The 15,778-nt window shown below is 50.7% G+C and overlaps 1 protein-coding gene across 3 annotated transcripts in view; it reads left to right on the top strand.

The window, feature by feature from the left end:
- Positions 1-15,778, top strand: part of LOC148677372 (guanine nucleotide-binding protein subunit beta-4) — a 35,581-nt gene that overhangs the window by 6,001 nt on the left and 13,802 nt on the right. The window contains exon 2 of one of the 3 annotated variants that reach the window (XM_088621631.1): positions 11,459-11,573. The gene's annotated coding sequence lies outside the window, so the exon portion shown is untranslated. The other 2 variants (XM_088621633.1, XM_088621634.1) reach the window with 2 other exon arrangements.

The following is a 15,778-nucleotide window of genomic DNA, read 5'->3' on the forward strand; positions in this document are numbered from 1 at the left end:
AAACACGGATTTTTTTTTCCTTCTTAGGCTGTAACATACAGTATATATGTGTCTTTTATAACGAGTGCGTGTAATGAAACAGCAGTAGTCCTATTTCGCGTGCGTATGTCAGTAAGATGGGATAAATCCGTCTAATTACTATTTTGCAGCACACTTCACATTGTCATGTCGTGTTTCTGCCTGTTCTCGCCTCGGTTTGTCAATGTCTTGTTTTTGTGCGCACATGTGTACTGCAGTCTTGTCCTGTGTAATGTGTGCCTGCGGAGGATGGCCGTCGCAAATCCAGCGAATATGATGTCCTTCTAGGACCGGCTAACGCGTGAAAAATGTAAGCACCAAAAAAAAAAAAAAAAAATACACCGCGTGTATAAATCTTGTTTCGCGGGAGTAGGAGGTTACACGGGCATGTATCTGCTCCGGTTGATTGCGATTCTTTTCGGGGCATTAATTTGAGACCCCGGCTCAGGTCTTTCTCTCGCCCCTGGGCTCCCTGGTGATGTCAGACCTGTCATCTGCGCTTCTAGTGGGGTTATCTGTCAGGGAGCAGGACCAAGACGTCTGAGGAGGCACGCAGGCTACCTGCTTGCCTGCTCGGAGCCGCAAGCCTATTTTTAGCCTCGACTGCATCTATTTTTAGAAACCAAGCTATTGATGTTCTATTCTTTCCCCCAGAGTGCTGAATTTCTCTCCTCCTCCACCCCCTCTCTTTCTTCTTTTCCCCCTCAAGCTCTGGATAACAATGCAGAATTTGGAGCTGAATCTTAACAGCAGACGGCAAAGCTCATTATTTATTCTGCTCTTTTTAAAGAGCGGAGCCCAGAGAAACCAGATATCGTACAACGCCCTGGTCCACGTTTTCCACGATGTATTTTAAGACTGGCATCTCATCCGAGACCCGCTGCGCACGTTTCCCTGCGCGTTCAACACGTACGGGTTCTGCCTGATTGATTGGATTACCGTTGCCTGGATTAACATTTTATAATACAATCTCATAAAAAAATAAAAAGCCCCCAGAAGCTTTTGGGAAATAACAAATGGAAAGCCATGTATACATACAGGGACATTCATTTAAGTGCATTCAAGTCACTCTGATGCAAATCAAATCCGAGAGCACCAATACATCTCATGTCAATCCGGGAGTGTTTTACAGAGGTCACTTAGTTGCTACATTACTACTCTGTCCAGACTCTAGGAGCCGAGACTGGTGTTGAGGCATAGGAGGAGAGCTGCCAGCCTGCGGGCAGAGAGCTTCACAGCTGAGGACTCTGACCAGCGCTTCTGTGGTCTTTGCTCTTTCCCGGTGGGGCAAAACCTTGCAGAGAACGGGCGGCACCGCCGAGTGCCTGCCGGAGCAGAGAAGACGATTTTGAATTTTGAGTAATCTGAAACGCAAATGCCGGTCCTGTTCGGGTTTATTTTGTGGGCGGACAAATACGATGCAGCGTGCACCTTAGTTTTAAATTCAATTTCATGCATCAGGAAATAAAGAGCAGCGGAATGTGCGTTGTAACTATTTGAAACTAGCAGGCGCACAGTTTGTGGCAAGAGTTCACCTCCTGAAGTGGAGCAACCGAATGTGTGTTGGGGTCACGGCTGCAGTCCCCGTGACGTCACACAGGGGAGACTGGGGCAGTGAAGGCCCCTCCTCCCGCTCGCCGTCGAACCACTCGTGTGTCCTGACGTCACAGTCAGCACCGCCCCCCACCTGCAGGGTCAACGCTGATTGGGGCAGGGGCACGTCCCTCACCCACCACATGACATATCGCCGCATTTCCGGCCACACGGGGCGCTGTGTCGCTGAGAGCCAGAGAGCGCTAGACAACTGCTCCCACCCTGCTAGTCACACACGTTGCTGGTCTGGTGTAGTCGCTCACAGTCATGGCCGAGGCTTGAACCCACAACTGCAGAGAGCAGCCTGTGACAAAAGACAGATTGGAGTCATAAAACGAGCCGAAAAAAGAAACCGATTTTTTAAAAAAGCCAGAAGCCCCACAGCCATGGAGTCCTTGAAGGTATTATTAACTCATTTTCAAAGACCCAATCCGTGAACGAGTGGTATTTAAATTTTTAATTTTGTCTTTAGTCGGGTCTGACCATCAGGCTCTGACTGGCAGGATTTTTTATGCTGTTGCCAAGGTTACATTTTGCAGTGAATTCTTATTTGAGTGTTGTGCTGGAAAGGGTGGGCCACTCTGGAAGGTCTGGCGAGGATGAAGCTGCTACAGGGCCTAGTGCAGCTCCCTACACTGTGTTGGCTTGATAGTAGCTCAAAGTAAACAGTCAATCAACAGCATGTTGTCCTTGTTCGCACACAAAGTACCTTCGTCTTGGCAGCATAGACCTCACTTAAGGAAGAGCAACCTGAAGATGATGCATTCAGACATGCCGAATGTTGGTGGAAGCTACTTTTATGATTTCCGAGATGTGGTGTTACCGTCATCTTGAAGATGGTAAGCGATGGCAACCGTGAAATATCTCGACAAACCCACCAGCGCTGTAATGGGACTGTCCAGCATTAAACAGACCTGAGAGCGTGAGCCCCTCCAGGAGGGGTCACAGGTCCATCGCAGGGACCCCCCGGCCACACTGGTCCCCACTTAGACAGCTGGGAGGACTGGAGCCACTGGGGTGAACAACTCACTCCAGGGTTACAGCAGCAGTGTCTGCAGCAGGGACTCAAACCCACAGCCTGTTAGTTTTGGGTCCAGAGGCTCACGCACTGTGCTATGGCTCACTCACCCCCAGAACACTGACCCAATTGCCCATACGATATGTATGCATGGATGTGATTATTGCAGCTTTTTTTACTTGCAACTGTTGCATTACGTGATGCACCTCACGTCTGTGGAGGGCTGCTTCGGAGTTGTGCCACGGCTTCAGGCTGTGGCCTGAAATCTGGATACAGCTGGTTCTGGGCACAGAGAAATGTCATTTGACATGTTCATGAGCATCTGACTGTCTCAGTCTTTAGCAGCTTGAAGTCATTCATGGGCACAGAAAAACGTTTCCTCTCGTTGCCTCTTCTGTTGAAAGAGGCCTCTGCTGGAAGTCGAGCTGGGCTCTGTTTTGTAGAGCAGTGGAGTTAAGGAAGACGGCTTCAGAAGAGGCAAAGCTTTGAAAAGGGATTATAGACGAGTAAACGATCGTTTCAGTATGAAATATCTGGCTAAACGTTTTTTTGGCCTGTATTTGATGCCCTTCCTGTCCTTGTCAAGGACAACCCCAGACGCGCAGTGTTAAGCCGCAGACGAGCGTCACTGCGGCGCTCACAACTGTGATCCCAGTTATATTTTATTCATTTAATTGCATTTACGTGGCGCTTCTTATCCCAGAGGATGCTGAAGCGGCGCTTCACACATCGGGGGGGATGCACTTCGCCCGGCACTCAGGCGCGGCCCGTGTGGGAGTGTGGCAGCTGCCGCCCTCGTGGGCGTGTCTGCGGCCCTCCGAGAGTCCGACGGGCCTGAGGAATAGAAGCAGCAGAGAGAGAAGCATTTTGCAGAGATGTGTGAGACCTGTCCTCGGACTCCTGGAGTCGCACGTCAGCTCTTTCAATGAAAGAAAACCACGTCCACGTGACAGTGCACGCCTCAGGTTCTGGCTCGAGAGCAGTGGACTCTCCTGGCCCGGGCCGGACCCCCCCGGTCCTGGGAACCTCTGGATTCAACTGTAAACGAATAATAAGGACCATCGGAGAATCTTAAATGAGACAGTTTCTGTGTTTTCATTTTGGAACAGAGTATCGATAGGCTGAGTCTCTTCAGAGTCAACGGTGAGACACAAGAGGGAGCGGATTTGCAGCACAGACGCACAGAGGAGGTGTGCATTTCCACAGAGAGTTGTAGGAGTCTGGAACAAACCTTCCAGCCACATTGTTGAAGCCGCTACAGTGGCTTCGTGCACGAAGAAGCTGGATGAGCTCCTCAGCCCAACTCACTACTCGCAACCAGGGGGCCAGATGGCCTCCTCTCAATCTGAGCAGCAGGCCATCTTGTAACGTCTTGTGGACGTGCATTCCTAAACCAATTAAGTATTAATTGATTAAATAATTGGATTGAATTAACCTCTGTTGCCCCTAAGGGAACTTGTCTTGCACATCAAGAGTTCATAAATGTACAACCTATACGACTATAGGACAATACACAATACAGAGACGCAGACCGATATTGAGCTGCTAACCCATTCCCCTCTTGTGTGGCCGTCTACAAGCTGTCTAGAGGCCAAGTAGTGGCCCCTAGTGGCAGGTCAGCTGCAATTACAGCCTGTTTTAGGGGAGCTGCCGCACCTCTATGTTAATGGTAGTCTGAATGAGTTAAAAAATAACTTTATTACTGAGAGCCTGTGGAGGAGCATCTAGAGGAGAAGCTCTGGTGGCAGCTGGGATAAGTGTCCCAGCTGAGCCCTCATACTGCTCTCTGGAAACCAGACATTTTTAAATATCACACGTCTAATCTGCACTGTGGCACAGGGGGCTTCATACATTCTCGCATTGACGTCACTGTGCTTTTAGGAAAGGGACTTTGTTATTCCATCACGTGGGCAGTTTGAAAGAGGCTTCCCGATATAGCTCCCTGCTTTCTCGGGAGGGTCACGGCGAGGGGTCCGCCTGTGAGCGGCGGCTCAGGCCGAAGGTGGCCTCTTTTATCTCGGGAGCAGGGCGCATGGCTAGCCCATCGGGGGGACTGGCAGACTGCAGCACTCCAGGTTGCGCGGTCGGGAGCATTAACCCAGGGAGCTCACAAGGAAAAAACACACATTTCCAAAGGAAGTCCCAATGTTGGGGGCTCGGGCTACATTCGGAAAACGGCACCAAGGACCCACATACATAATTTTACGTACGATTTCCCTTCAGGATCAATAAAGTCTTATCTATCTATCTATAACGTCCCCTGGGTTACCTGTCAGGTGGAAAGGCAACATCCTGCAACGTCAGGAGAAATTCTTGTCAAGCGGCTCCTTTCCTGCTGGCACGAGCAGGCAGACGTCTTTCACACTCTGCCCCGCCAGACCGTGCATTTCAAAGTGTCGCATCCTTGCAGACAAGATTCTGCCTTTGTCAGTTTCAGACTGCTAGCACACGCCCTCAGACTGCGCTTGCTCCCCTTTCCTGAGGCTAGAGTTGGTGACGGCAGCTCAGCTTTCTGCTGTGAAGCTGTGAAAGTAGCCAGCAGCTTCTGCCTTGCACAATATCAAGCTTTCTGGGGAGGCTTTGTTATGTTAAATCTGGCAGTCATGCCCTCCTGTAGCTCTTGCATTGCTCAGACAAGCAGACAAAACCAACTCTTAACTACTTGAGTAGAAACAGGAAAAACAAACACATCTTTTCATTGATTCTGTATTGTCAATCGAGTTTCATTGACAATTGCCGAGTACTCTATGTAAAGTGATTACAGGTAGAAGCAACGATGGAATGCAATACAGAATTAAAACTTCCAGTAAAAACCTCTTCGTCCAGTTACTTGCCTCTTCAAATTAGTAACTCTGTGGTATTTTCCCAGCATTTTTTGTGGCTTCATTGAGGATTTGTGTGTGAACCTTAAGACTTTGCTATTTCCATACAGTACATGAACTTTCTTGTTCTTTCACACTCTGGGGCATACAGCCCTGTAGTTCAGCAATGATTAATTTTCTGAAAGTCTAGATAAGCGGCACTGAGAGTTACAGTAGCAAGCAAACATTTGCTCATTTGGCATGTTCCTTTGTCCAGTGCAGGTAGCAGTTATAAAGCTGCTTTGCCTTGTGTAGGGCAGTAACACTGAAAAAAGATCCCAGTGAATCTGACATTTTCTAGTAAACAGCAGAAATCACAACACAAAATATATTTCTTATTTTACACAGGGCCTCACGCTTTCAGCTAAATAGGGCTCCGCGTGTGAAAACCGCACACTTTTGGTGAGAGCTAGGCCAGTGCTCTGTTCCTTGTGCTGTATTTCTGTTGTCTGCAAGGTCATCTTTACAGCTTCAGTGTTCTGTGTGTAGAAAACCCGAAACCTGAGTGAATCCCTTTCCAGTGCCCGTCGCTGAACCTGTAAATACTGCTCCTGTGTCTTAACTAGTGACCCACAAGCAGCCTGATGTGATGGCCTGTTGCTCATCAGGTTGGGGTTTATGTGTCAGGGAGCTCTCTGGTTCTGTCTCCCCAAAAGATAGACAGACCATCTGTCTGCCTTCCACTGAAAGTAATGAAAACCATTTTTCCTTTTAGCTTTTAATTTCTGCTTCTGAAGGCTGCAAAAAAGCATATAGTCACAAGCACTTTCATGTAGCTTTAACGATCACCTGAACGTCCCATTGAAGACATGCAAAGGCTCACCGTGATCCAGATAGTACTACTGGATTTCAATGTTCAAAGCTCGGTAGAAATAAAAATAAGCAAACTTGTTTTTGATAACTGTGGGGTGTTTAACTGTGACATTTTCAGTGACGTCTCAACCCTCGTTTAGAAGATGTAATTTGCTCTGATTGGATGCTTTGCCTTGCACATTCCTTAGAAGCATGCAACTCTCGTCACTAGACGAGAGCTGAGTTCCACTTCTCCATTCCTTTAAATCGCCTTCCTTTGCTGGGAGCTGTTTGAGAAATATTGCCCGTCCTCCCCTGAAATAAACGTCTTTGTGGCACTATTGCCACCAAGTACTCACATTGCACACCAGAACAGCGGCTCTGTGGCAGACTTGATTAACGGCAGCGATCTGCTATATAGGCTCATTCGTAACATACCTTTCAGCTGTTTACATCACTTCTTGCATCCAGAGGATAAAACTGCAAGACACGCAGTTCAACATGACGGGGACGGGGGGTCCCTCCCTGACAGGATCACAGGACGCTGAGTCCAGAGGTCCTAGCTCACAAACTGTAGGCCGTGTGAAAGATTACTATTGCAAAAGAGCATTTATTGTGAACAGCAGACGAGCCACTGCTTCAGCTGGCCAGCTCTCTAGCTTTTACTTGGCCTGACTTAGAGGCGTCCAGTAATTATCCCCGAGATGGCAAGTTCACCCCCCAGCTCCTCTCGTACCTCCCTCTGGTGGCTCTTCTGTCTCTTCCTGTTTAAATCCCTAGAAATGTAGGACTGGGGAGGCTACCAGCCACCTTGCTCGCATTTATTCAACAACTCTGACAAGTAACAGAACACTTGCACAACTTGTCAAGCAATCCAAAGACACATTGAGTAAGTAACAGTAACAGTCTGACACATTTCTAGCTACAGTTTGTTTCTCATAATGTATCCTGTTGTGAGTAAGAGTCCCCAGCCTATTGCACAAAATAAGTTTGTTTTTTTTTACTGTGGCAGGACTGCTGAACCTGTGCTGCTTTCAGTCTGCTTCATTTCTGCGTTTTGTGCTGAGCAGCTGCTCAGCTCTTTAACAGACCATTAGCAGGCTCAGTCTTGCCACAAAGGAGCTTGTCGTATTGAAGTACTGCAGAGCAGCTGTGGGTGGGGTGCAGCCCTGATCTGTAGCCTTCTGAGCACACAGCTATCCTAGACGGCACCATGACAGGCACTAAGAAAAACCATCTGGAAACTTTTTTCAAGGCAAAAGTAACATAACTCACCACAAACGCAGATGCGATTATGATCCCTACAAGATCGTTATTATTATTATTATTTTTTTTTTTTTATTGTTCCATTTGAAGTGTGCATTGTGGACATCGGCAAAGGTTAGCAGCAGCCACAAGCATCTTCCAAATTAAATTTGCATCCCATCTGATCCCCATCCTGAAAAACAAAACATGGGAAGCTCCTGCCCCTTTCATCATTGATCAGAGCTCTTGCAGAGATGAGGGGAAGTCATCCCCACTGTTCACTTTTATTGGTGGCATTAACAATTCATGAGTTCCTAATGGAAAAACAAAATTCCTATTTTTAATTACTTAATCCTTTTATAAAGAAGAGGGGGACCAAATGCATCTGCTGCCTCCTCCTGCTGTCACATACAAGACCCCGGCTCAAATTAAGGTTATTCTACACCCAAGGAGCAAGAGTGGTAAATATTCTTTGAATCTCTGTGCTCCTCGTCTTAAAGGAACAGATCAGTTCAGGGAAAAGCACAAATTAAAAGTTATTGAAAAAAGGAAAGGAGGTCTTTCGCAGTATATTCAGTGAAGCCGGAAGAGCCAGAAGTTGAATGTTAAGTATCATGGGAACACATTTATTAATTAAAAGCTTACCCTAAAAAAAAAACATTTAGATAAATATTTGTTTTGATTTTGAAGTGAGGGTTTCTGAGCAAAAGGCAAGAGTGCGGAGGAAGGGAAGGGAGTTAAGGTTTCTCTTTCTGTTTTTACGGAGAAGCGGGCTGAAACGTGTTACGTGATTTGAATGTAGATCATTGAGTTGTTAGGATAGGAACCAGAAATATTTAGTGCTCTTCTGCCTGAGCAGGAAATCCAGGCTGTTTTTATTTTGGTCATATTTTCCACATTATGAAATCCCAGGAGGGAAATGGAATGATGTTCTGATTGGAGCTTTGAAGTAACTAACCTGATTGCACTTGAATTTCAGACAAATTGGTCTTTGAAAAAGCAAACAGAATGTTACAGAAGTGATAGGTGGGATTATCCAGTCAGAGCTCCAATGACCTTGTACAAGCAGAAGGGCAGAACTGACGCTGGGCTGGGATTAGGCTGCTGGAGCACTTCATGTACTGTAAGGTTTTGCAGAGTGCTGCAAGAGTTTGGCGAATTCAGTGCCCGTTAGCCATCTGCATAAATGGTCTGGACACTTACAGCAACTCACCCTGTCTTTCATCTGGAATGACTTCCAGCGCCGCTCCCCGAGCCCAGGCAATATACCATCCTGAAAAGGCCTCAGCAGCACGTCAGTGCCGTGTGCTGTGAAGGATGAACTTTGAAGGTGTTTTCATGAATGTTTTAATCCCCCAGCTTGGTGGCTGTCTGTGTTTTGGTGGGCGCAGGGCATTTTTTATGCATGAACCCCAGCGCCGCTCCCCGCACCCCCCCATCCCCACGGTTTGGGCTCGAGGAATGGTGCTAATTAGCGTTACCTCTCTTCCTGTCGACAGCTGCAGCGCTCCGGGGGGTCGGTTATCCGTGTGACACGGTGACGGGCCGCGCTGACGTCGCCCCCCCCACGGGGGCGCCCCTCAGGCAGCCACACGCTGCGGAAAGAGCGAAACGTGCGCGTCAGCCGCTGACTGCGCGTGGCTCTGGAGAGCAGCCACTCGTGACGGCCAGAGGTGGTTTCCCTGGCCGTGATTCACCCTGTGTCCGCTCAAGCAGATAGGCAAGAGAGGCAATAGGCATTTAAGAAAATAAGGCTTGGTCAACAAATCTTCTCTTGAGTGCCTTGGCCTGCCAGAGAGGGAACTTGAGAAGCATCATGTAGGTGGAAGAATACATGAAAAATGATTGATTCAAAAACTAAGTAATGTGTACAGTACAGACTGGCAGACAGGGGACAGTGACGTGCTCCCGGCCTGTTCTGTGGCGAACAGCTGTGTTGGGGGAGCAGTCCCCTGCCCTGTGCCTGGGGGAGAGCCGTCTCTTCTGGATCTGACTCCAGCTGAGCTCTTACTCGCAGACGCGTAGGGGTCCGTTTTCTAAATGCGGCGTTTTGGTCAATTTGCTTCCAACTCTTAAAAGGTCAGGTGGGATTTGTAATTGCTATCAAGCCGGTACCGATGCCTGGGGTTTTAGAACGGTCCTTCTTCTTCAACGGTTTGTTGACTGAAACGTAACCAACTGGACCTCTGTGGAAGGGAGAGAGCTGCTTGTTGGCGTGTCTCAGCAACTGGTCAGAAACCTCGGTCATCAAGCAGGGAAGTAGCTGTGGACAGTTCTGTGTGCCAAAGCCGTTTCCTCGAAATCACTCGAAACCGACCGAAGAAACTACTCTGAATGAAAGTCTGAACATGCAAGTGGATCAGCTTGGTCATCGACGAACACTGGAGGCGTAGAGCTCAACCGTAAAGCAGCAGACTCCGTGCTCCTCCAGGACAGGGCTGGGAACCACAGGATGGCGGACCATGAAGGGCTGACCCAGTGGGGCCTGTGAGCCCAACAGCGGACGGGGTTGAGCTGCAGTTGGCTGGCGATGGCCGGTTTTCAGTCTCTCCACTCCAGTCGCACGGACCCGCCCCTCCCCTCCCCCCTGAGTTATTATCCGGAGCCTTGAGACTGGTTTTGTTTGAATCCAGGGGCTGCTCTGCGGTGGTGCACGGGCTCTGGACCCGACAGGACCTGGTGCAGGCGTGAGAGACAGAGCACAGCCTTATAGCTTTGGAAGGATTGACAGCAAGCCCATTCTTCTAAGGAGAACACGTCTCAACCATATGCTAATGGCTCTACAGTTTTAGGTCTCACCTAACATGTAACAGCAGCCATGATGCAGTAGTTCTGTTTTGTATAGGATTATTTTTTTGTGTGTAGGAAGCAGATTCGTTTTTTTTTAAATTCATTTCCCAGCCAGCACACAGCACAAATGGCATAATATACGATAAACGCACATGACGAATTATAACAAATGGCAACCGCGCATATGATCAGTTATTATATCGTCCCCACAGGTGTTCCCTGAACAGCCAGCCCCCGGAGCAAAAAAATAAATACATTTAAATAATAAGACACGTGCGTCAAAACTCGGTAAAATACATCTTTTTTTCATTTTATTGTATTTTGGCCGGAACAGCGTTTCAGCCTACGCAGGGAAGGGTCGTTTTTTTTTCCCCTTAATGCCACACCATTAAAATTAAAATTGGGCAATATTCTAGGAAAGCTGGTGAGAGGGAGAGAGAGGCTGAGAGCTTAGCTTCTCTCTCCCTCCTCCTCATCACTGCGGGCTGTTCCACTGCCACAGCAGGGAGCAGTCCTGCTACCACACCGCGCCGGGCTGCGGCAGGACCGGGCCGGGGAGCAGACTGGACTCCCGACCGCTGCCGGGGAGGGGGGGGGTGCGCTCGGCCCCCCCTCCTTGGAAAACCCACCCCATTTCCTGTTTTCGCCGTCTCGGGCTCCCGTGCTGCTGCTGCTGCTGCTGCTGCAGGCGGCCGCCGGACTGTGCCATTAGCGAGGAAACTGGGGGGGGTGGTGCGGGTGGCGCTCGCACAACCTGCTCCGGTTTGCGGGGTGGGAGGGGGGCGTGCATCTGCCCCGCAGTGCCCCACCCCCCCCGAGCAGCCCAGGGCGAGTGTGTGCCGAAGACTGACAGGCGGCGGGGGGGAGAGGGAGTTTTTAAGTGGTCCCCGCCCGGGCTCCCCCCCGCGTGTGCGCCGCGGCCGTGCGCCCTGCGCCTGCCTGGGTGTGGCGAGCAGGGTGCAGCTAGCCCTTTAAATCCGCGCTCGCCTGGATCGGTAACTGGGGGGGGGGTGGGAAACTGCGCCGTATTCTAATTAGCATCGGGGAGGGAACGAACGAGCAAACGAGACGAAACAAAACAAAGTCTCAGAAGCGTCTTGCTCTTTTTCTTTTTTGTAAAATTATAAATTCCGCTTTGCAGCAGCAGCAGCAGCAGCGGCGGCCATGTGTGGGATCTGATCGGAGGCGCACCGGTGGAGAAGGAGATCGCCGAGACTCGCCCCTCCTCCCCCCCCCTCCCCCGGAGCCCAGCGCAGGTAAATAAGCCGGCCGCGGGGGGGGGAGGAGGAGGAGGTAGGAACTGCTCGCTCGTCCCCGTGTTCTCCGGTACCGAGAGCGGCCCGGCCCGGCCCGGCCAGGAGGGGCAGGGCTGGTGTCTTCGCCGCCGCTCGCTCGCTTCCCTTCCCTGTCCGTGCGGCTCCGGGAGGTGTCCTTTGTCGGGGTTGGTCGCGGCGCTGTTTCCCGGGGAAAAGGCGACTGTCTGGGCAGCGAAACGAGCGCCAGGAGGTGGATTTTTTTTTAAACCCTTTTTTTATCTTCTATATCTCGGTGGAGGGGCGGCGGCGGCGGGGGAGCGCGGAGACCGAGCTGCGCGGCCCGGGCTCGGGTGAGGCGGGCCGGCCTGGGCCGAGGCCGAGGCCCCGGGATGGGGAGCCGAGACCCGGCAGAAAATGCGCTGCCGGCCGCGGCTTCCCCGCCCTCGCTGCGGGCCCTGGAGCCGGCTGCGCCCCGGTGCAAGGTTACCGTCGGGCCTGCGGGTTTCGTGCTGCCGGCGTTAGTGCCGATTTATGAATCCTGTAGCGCCGTCGGGGCTTAAAAGTGCCGTTTTCTGCTTTGTCATGGGTGGTTAGGGGGACTTTAAACCTAAACGCCTGTATCGCTCGCCTCTCGTTAATCTGCGCTGTCGCTTGATGATGGCGAGTCTCGTCTCCGGGCTGCGGCTCCGTCTCGGAAATAATATCGTTTTGCTTTCTTAATAATCGGAGAGAAGCCAGCGGTTACAGGTGCCGAAGTGTGTCGGCAGATTTGTTGTTGTTTTTTTTTTTTAATCGCGTTGAAGCGTCGTTTTCGGCCAGTGCACCTGACCAGGTAGACGCCAAGCGCTCATGAATCGTTACCAGAAGTCGTTTCGGGGGTGGTGGCGCTGGTCACAGATGGGGCTTGTTGAGTGTGAAGCGTAAATAGAGGCGATGTGGACGTTAGACATCTTAATTCAAGCCAGAATCTGAGCTACCACAGTGTGTCATACCTTGGTCATGAGGGTCTGCTTTTCTGCACACTTCGCTGGCCTCATTGTGGGTACCCCTTTAATCCAGGGGAGAAATAAACACTTCAGTTTCACACCGGGAATCTTAGCTTTCGGTTTCTGAGCAGTGGGGAACATCATCCCAAGTGGTCGAGTGTGGCCAACCCAGGGTAGACCCCGACAGCGAGGGGTTAACTGGGGTGGGCAGAGGTCTTGGGTCCACTCGTGGACGGTGCTGCCCCTTGATCACAGCTCTCTCCTGGACTGGTGTGAGGCCGCTGCCCCGCCGTTGGTACTGGGGTAGTTCAGAAGACTGGCTGTTTGGAAGCGCGTGGGAGGGGGGGTGTCGTATTTACCCTTTGACCTTTAACCTGTGCCTTTCCACCCTCGCTGCAGAGGCGATTTTAACTTAGGGATGCTACAGATGTGCACGAGAGGGTAACCCGTTAGCCTTACTGATGCGCCGTAGGTGAGGTAGCTGACCTGCGCTCTTTGTGACACTCGGAGATCTACCCTGACCCTGGCAGCTGGGGGGGGTATGCTGGCGTCCCGGTTGCCCCTCTGCGCTGTGGGACCCCCGGAAGGCCAGGGGCACTGCGGGGTGGGTTACAGGTTCGAGGGGGAAGACATTCTGCCCTCTCGGCCCGAGAGCTTAATCGGCCTGAGGATCTCCTCCAGCTCCGCCCGTCTCTGCTGTTGTTAAGCTGTGCTTTTGCTCGATGATGAAGAGTCTCGGGGAAGCCTGGGGATCGGCTTCAGCCACACGCCTGGGTTGTTGGTTCCACACTCCCACCACCCTTGTGAACACCCTCCTGTTCTGCCCAAAGAATCATACCCTGGATGCCTGTCTGTCTGTATGCTTCTGAAATAGTCTTTTTTTTTTGTTTTGTTTTCTCACATTTGTGCACACTTTTATTTTGGTTTGAACCATAATTTGATGTTTTAATTTGGCTAAAAATATTGGGTTTATCATGTTCCAGCTGCAGGGGGGATTTGCAGCCCTGTCGCAGTTCTTCACTTCCTTTGTAAAACCTTACAAGTTGCCTGTTTGCTACAGTAACCTTTCTGTGGTGGCCAAAACAAAGACCTTACTCTTGCTTTCTCTTTCGTTTCGGAGTCAGGTCACTTTCACACTGTATCTCTGCTCGTTTCTCAGGAAATTGAATGTTTTTCATCTTTGGCTTGGAGCTCGGCCTTTGTGTGTGGGGCAGTGCGACACTGCCCAGAGATCTGCTACCCCGGCGGCAGTATTTTGTTCCAGTTCTGCTCCCTTCCTCACAAGGAAGCAAGCTTCTGTGTCTTCCTGCACGGTGCTCGCTGTGAGTTTCGGCGCTGGAATCATTTAGGCTAAAAATGGCAGAGGAACTCCTTCCTGTTCCCCGCCCTCGTTTGAAGAAGCGTTCAGAGGGAATGTGTTATGATGTACGTGGGCAGCGCTCAGGACAGACAACGAGATCAAAGCCTCTAGCTTTTTTTCCCTGCCTTAATACTACACTGCTGTTTGTTTTCTAATTTAATGGGCTTCAACTGTCTCACTGGAGCTAGGAACCACCTTCTCCAGCTTCATCTAGGATCTTCTTGAAAGATCGGGCCCTTTGTGACTGTACTCGCAGTGCAGTGAAGGAACTGCAGTGGACGGTTTTATTCTCCTTTCAGACGTCGCACATATAAGCCAGTTGTTTGTGAGTGGCATCGTAAAATGTTTCAAAGTGGTGCAGAGAACCATATTTTTATTTCACAAAAGAGTTTTAAATTCAGTAGTTGACGTGCAATACTCTGAGCAGGTCAAAGGGCAAATCTGCCGTCATGATTTTGGCGATCCCCAAATCCGGTCACGAGTGACCCAGAAGACAGGTTATGAATGATAGAGGCACTCAAAGTTTATAACCGATCAGTACAATACGATTATACGTTTCATTCTCAAAAATGTGTTCTTGAGATCCAAGGGGCTGTGTTTTACGCGCACAGAAACATCCACTTCACATCACTTAAACGTACAAATACCTCATTCCTCGCTGCCCCCAAAGGAAGGGGGTTCAGGCACTAGCCTCCAGCTTGTTGACCCCTCCCGCCCTCTCACACGGGGGGTGTTGATGATGGGGGGAGCCGATTCTAAAGCTTTTTTGGGGGGCAAAAAAAACTTTTGCCTCCCACATCTTGTTTCTTGAAATCTTCCGCACTTGGCGTGTAGGGAGCGCTCGTCCTGAGCCGAGCCCGCACGCGGTTGGGAAGTTTCCGTCTCCAAGGCTCTCCTGCTGCCCGGGGGGTACATCGTCATCTGGGGTCGGGGCTGCTGACGCTGGTTGGCCGTTGCCGGCCCGTGTCAGCCTTCAGCGGTCCTCTGCCTTTGGGTGACGTGTTGCTCCAGTGTTTAATACACTTCCCGCCGGGAGAGAGATTTCCAGTTCCGTTCGCAACCTGGCCGGAGAGAAGTGGGGAACAAGGGCCGGATCCTCTTTTCTCGCTTTTGGACTGATGCTCTCCCTCTGTGGCGGAGGGCTACGGTGTTGAGGAAAGGGCTAACGGGGGCCCTCCTCCTTTGTGATCAGTTTTGATCTCGTCGGCCACACGGGGCCTCGGCGCAAAGAGCTGCCCCGCCCCCTGCCTGCCGCCGGCTCCCGATGGCCATGAGCAGCAGTCCGGATCCGACCTGGGATCCCTTGAGCTTGAGCCCCGAGACGGCGAAGAGGAGAGCCGTTGGGTCCGCATCCGACAAGTTAACAGCCTCTCGTGTCGCGTCTCGGAAAAGGCCGTGTTTCCAGGCCCTTAGTACTTCTGTGCGCCGCGGTTCGGTTTCGATCAGATGAGTGCCGTTGCTGCACGTGGGGGAGGTGTTTGCTGGTGCACACGAGTTATGGTGTAGAGGCGAGTTAGACGCGGACATGTTCCTCCTGACCGGTCAGACTCCACTGGCACTGGAGAGAGGATCACGAAGCCTGATAAAGAAATCGGGACATCTCATTCGTTTTAAATGGGGAAAAAAGGGAGCTCGCAAAGTGTTTTGTTTGCCAGATAGAATGCATCTAGGCTTTGGGCAGTGTGTTAGTTGTATGTGGCACATGGCGCAGTATAGCTCACCTTCAGAGTTTCCATCACTTCGTGCCCTTCTTGAGAAAAGCCTGGATGGTCTTAAGGTAAACTGTGGAGTTCTGGTGTATCCTTCTCGTGTAACGGTTTTTTTTTTTAAGGCTTGCAAACCAGGCAAGAGAAGAAGAA

The sequence above is a fragment of the Lepisosteus platostomus genome, chromosome 2, assembly GCF_059453375.1.
Source record: "Lepisosteus platostomus isolate fLepPlt1 chromosome 2, fLepPlt1.hap1, whole genome shotgun sequence".
NCBI lineage: Eukaryota > Metazoa > Chordata > Actinopteri > Semionotiformes > Lepisosteidae > Lepisosteus > Lepisosteus platostomus.